Here is a 5,000-nt window from a genome sequence, read left to right as displayed (position 1 = left end):
GCTGCGTTTATAAACACAGCACGGTGTGAAGTGGCGTTGTCGATTGTTGTTTGACGCAGCGTAATGTAACGTAACGTAATGTAGCATGTAACGTAATGTGTAACGTAATGTAACATGTACCGTACGTGAACTTCACATGGTATTGCAAACGCCGGGGCCTAAGACACAGAGGGAACTGTACACACAGGATATTTCATTTGTATTGTATCGTTTTACTCTTTTGTCTGTGTGAAATTCGGGCTGCTTTCCCCAGGGAGAGCGCGTTGCTACAATGAGAGCGCCACTTTTTCTCTTTTTTTTTGCCTGCAAGTGTATCTGTTTTCCTTTCAAAGCGGGCTTTCGTGTCATATATACTATGCCATGTGAAACTGGTGCATTTGAGTTTGACATGACAGTTAAACATCACCAAACAAGGAGTATAATTAAAACTCTTTTTGGTGTCATATACCGCACCATGTCAAACACAAAATGTATCAGTTTGACATGGTAAGTATATTTCACCAAACAGGGAGTATACTTCAAACACCACTCAGTGTCTTGTGGAGTGGGAGAAAATACTGGTGCGTGTTGCCATCGAGCCAGTGCGCTCAGATTCTCTCGTTTTCCTGGCGGACGTTTTCCTACTAGGAAGACGTTTCACTGCCGCGTAGCCGCTTGAATCTAAATTGCTTTTGGACTCATAGAAATTGGGAGTTCACATGTGGGTGTCGAGGTGGGGGTGGGGGGGCGGCGGTTCCCATTCCTTATGTGAGTGTTGAGGAATAGATCATCTGATAACAGCCTGATGTAAATTGAAGGAAATGACTCAGTTTAGGCTCACTTTTTGGGAAACGGTGGTTTTCGTCTTGATTTAATGAAGTTTTATTTGTTAGTTTGTTGAGATAAATGCGGTAATTCAGTCAGATTAAGTGTGGGTTTTTTTTATGCTGTTGTTCGTTCGTTCTTTGTTTAGTTCAGCAACTGTGTTAGAGTGATGGTCGTGGTTATTTAATAAAGTCGAATAACTTGGTCTCACACCTCCAATAACCTTTGCTTGAAACACTCTCTCGTTCTAAACACACTCAGTCTCCTTTCCATTCGCACGTCGCACAAAGAATACATACTGTATATATGGTACCCCTAGACATAAGTAGCACTGAGAAGCGAATTATGCAATAGTTTCAGGTAGGTAAAAAATGATTGTTAATGTTTGAAATGTTTTAGGCTTCTGTATTTCAGGTTGGGGTTTTTTGATTATCTTGGGCCGTTAATGTTTGAAATGTTTTAGGCTTCTGTATTTCAGGTTGGGGGTTTTTGATTATCTTGGGCCGTTAATGTTTGAAATATTTTAGGCTTCTGTATTTCAGGTTGGGGGTTTTTGATTATCTTGGGCCGTTAATGTTTGAAATATTTTAGGCTTCTGTATTTCAGGTTGGGGGTTTTTGATTATCTTGGGCCGTTGACAAAACTTTAGAGTCGTTCTTTGTGGTGGTTGTGTGAAGCGTTTGCGTAAGGTAATTTAAAAATGTTCGTTTGTTTGTTGTTGTTGTTGTGTGTTTGTTGTTTATTTTTAGGTGCGTTTTAGATTTTGTTTGGAGAAAAAAGAGAGTTATTTTTGTAAATCTTCCTACGCAGTTCACTATTGCCTTTCCCTTCGTACCAGAACGTATGTGTGTGTGTTTGTGAATGAGTCACTATGAATGAGAGAGAGAGTGAGTGGGGGAGGGAGCATATATATATATATATATATATATATATATTACATATAATATATATATATATATATATATTATATATATTCTTGGTGTGCGTGTTACTGTTGTTTAAATCGTGTAAAGGAAAACATGACAGAGTCTCTCGGTTCTCCTTCTGTAGCAAGAAAAAAAGAAAAAAAAAGGATACTCACGGGAAGTGATATGCAGGATTCGATTAAAAAAAATCTGATTAGCTCCCTCGTTATCTGTCTCTGAATGTGTACTAGTGTACTTTAGTATGCACATATGGAAAATGTGTTCATGTGCCTGAGAAAGAGGGAGAGAGAGAGATAGAGATAATGCATGTGTGTGTTTGAATCTGTATGTATGTATGTATGTGCGTCTGTTGATGTGTCTGAATCTGTATACGCACTTATGTATGTGTGACGTGCACCGCGCACTTGCGAATACCCCATATATAAATCGTGTGCACTTAAATTTGACACTGCAGAAGAGATAAGAGTCGCACAGAGTGGGTGGTGGTGGTACGTTCCCCGCTATCTACGTAGCTTCCTCTGACTCTGGAACATGTCTTGAGAGCTGTGCCAGTAAATGACACGCTGCCTGTTGAAAAAAAGGTTCACCAGCATGTTTCCCTTTTGGAAATTTCTCGTCGTATTAGCGATGGTTTACGTACTTGTTTAATTGAAATGATATGTCTTACGACCAGTCTCACCCATTGAGGAGTGGCTGTCCTGTCCTTCAAGTATTCATTTGAATTCTGTTTTGGGGTGAGCGGGTGATTTTCTGTGAACCGCTTCCTTTCTCCTCTGAAACTCCGTTAAGAACGGTAAGTGATCCTGGCTCTGAAACTGGGAGTAATTCTCTGTCTGTCTGTTTGTCTGTCTCTCTCTCTGGTGCGTGTGTTTGTGTGGTTTGTTAGACTTGACTTTCTGCACTGGAGGATGTGTGTGTGTGTGTGTGTGTGTGTGTGTGTGTGTGTGTGTGTGTGTGTGTGTAGGGGAGGGAGATTTTTCTTGAAAGCCCCTTCACACATATTGGTGAATGTAGACAATTAGTTGCAGTATTGATTTTTAATTCTGAACATCATAGTTTAAAAAAATAGGATTATTTATTTATTTATTCATTTATTTATTGATGTGTTTGGTTCGGTCTTGTCTGCTTTATTACACAATAACTCATAATGTGTCTGTCGTCATAGTCCTGTCATTGTTGTCTCACACACATGCATATACTCTCTCTCTCTCCACACACACACACACACACACACACACACACACACAGCATAGATAATATACACAGAGAAATGTTTCAGCTAATTCCGTCAAGATCCCTCCATTCTCTTGCCTGACCACATTTTCAACAGTTATTTCCTTTTCTGACATTATTCCAAGCAACTGAAAAAATGTTGTTTTTTGTTGTTTTTTAAGAAAAACAAGCAAACAAAAGAAAACAAAACAAAAAAACAAACAAAAAAACAAACAAACAACAACAACAAAAAAACCCCAAAAACCCCACATACATATATACCCACTGTAATTCCTTCACTTCTAAAAACTGAGGTACGAAAATAAAGCAGTGTACAGAAAGAAATGAGCAACTCGAATAATGAAAATTAATGCAACGCCGTGAAGCCATAGACACAGCTTCTGTCTGTGCTTGTGACGTAAGTAAATAGGTGCGGAGGTGTCCACCGTTCCTTCATCCTTCAAGGGCTCGTTGTATCGTGTTGTGTCCCTTTCATTTCGCAACAGACGTATCTGTGTGAAAGTTGGTCCGCTCTTTTCTAAAGGGGGGGGGGGGGGGGGGGGGGGATGTAGGGTGGGGGGGGGGGGGGGGGGGGGGGGGGGTAGGAGGTGGCGATGGGGAAACGCGTTGCCGCAGAGCAGCGCCACTTTTTTTGTGTGTGTGTCTAATTCAGTCGATTCCCTCTCTCTCTCTCTCAACTTTGTAAACAAGCGTATGTTATGTTATTAAACGAACACGAGAGAGGGAAGGAAAACTGGGTATATTTGGTTAAGAAAATATTAACAGTACATGGATTTGGAATTGTGTGGATGTGTCAGGGAATTGGATGCGAAAAAGGATTTATTTCTGAATTCAAAGATAGACTCATAGTTTCATATAAGCAAGACTGGCATTATGAGATGGAAACAAATGAAAAATTCAGTCGGTTCTATCAGTTTAAAAATGTTTTTGGAATAGAAAAATATATCACAGTTGTAACCAACAAGTGGCATAGAATCAGTTTAGCCAGGTTTAGGTTGAGATCTCTTGGATTATATGCTCACAAGAATTGGTTTCAAACTAACCCATCCATGCTCTCCCCTTGTCCGATGTGCGGTTTTATAATGAGGATGAGTTACTTTTCTTGTTTCATTGTAAAGTGTACGCTGATATTCGTGAAAAATGTATTGTCTTTAAAACATGTTCTGCAAAGAATGAAGATCTGTGCAGTGTACTTAACATACATCAAGAAAATTCAATCTAGTCTCTGGCAAAGTATATTGCCGAAGCATATAATTTTCGAAGAAAAAACATCACTCACTGTTGTTCTTTATGAAATTGTCTTCGTAAACTGGATGGTCGAAATTAGGTAGATGCCTTATCAATGGATTTAAAAAATGGTATGTTTTGAATTGACGTTCAAAAATGGTATGTTTTGAATAGTCGTTTCATCTTTTTTTAGAACTATTTTGTTGTTGTTTTGATTGTACCCCCATGTCCTTAGGGCTGATAAGCTATTGACATTAAAACAGTTCTGAGTTCTCTCTCTCTCTCTCTCTCTCTCTCTCTCTCTCTCTCTCTCTCTCAGCTTGTATGGAAGTTTCCCAATGAAAGTGGATTACTCCATATGATTTGGCCACAGACAAAATTGTTTGATCTTCTTTGTTTTTCTTTATTTTTGTAGACCTCAATTTTATGTGAATATTGTCTCAGTCGATTTGGATTTATCGATCTGCTGGTTGTTTTGGAGACCTTGCTGTCTACACTGACATGGACGCACACGCACACGCACACGCACACGAACACGCACACACACACATGCACACACACACACACACACACACACATGCACACACATACACACACACACACATGCACACACACACACACACACACACACATGCACACACATACACACACATGCCGCACGCGTTCTTCCCTGTCAGTCATAATAACATTTCCTCCAGTCAAGGGAGAAAATACAGTCTGAGAAAAAAAGAACTGAACGAAGAGACGAAAAAAAACACACACAAAAAACAAGACGGTTAGAGTGAAAGGAGAGAGAGAGGTGAAAGAGTG

At 39.7% G+C, this 5,000-nt stretch overlaps 1 protein-coding gene across 5 annotated transcripts in view; it reads left to right on the top strand.

Annotated features, from left to right (window-relative positions):
• Nucleotides 1-5,000, top strand: part of LOC143288669 (voltage-gated delayed rectifier potassium channel KCNH8-like) — a 290,432-nt gene that overhangs the window by 196,904 nt on the left and 88,528 nt on the right. The window contains exon 1 of one of the 5 annotated variants that reach the window (XM_076597329.1): nt 2,191-2,523. The exons of the other annotated variants lie outside the window; for them this stretch is intronic. The gene's annotated coding sequence lies outside the window, so the exon portion shown is untranslated. Of the gene's footprint in view, nt 1-2,190; nt 2,524-5,000 lie in introns of those variants that run through there. 5 annotated transcript variants of the gene reach the window in all.

The sequence above is a fragment of the Babylonia areolata genome, chromosome 1 (assembly GCF_041734735.1).
Source record: "Babylonia areolata isolate BAREFJ2019XMU chromosome 1, ASM4173473v1, whole genome shotgun sequence".
Lineage (NCBI taxonomy): Eukaryota > Metazoa > Mollusca > Gastropoda > Neogastropoda > Buccinidae > Babylonia > Babylonia areolata.
This window is presented reverse-complemented; position numbering and strand designations above follow the sequence as displayed.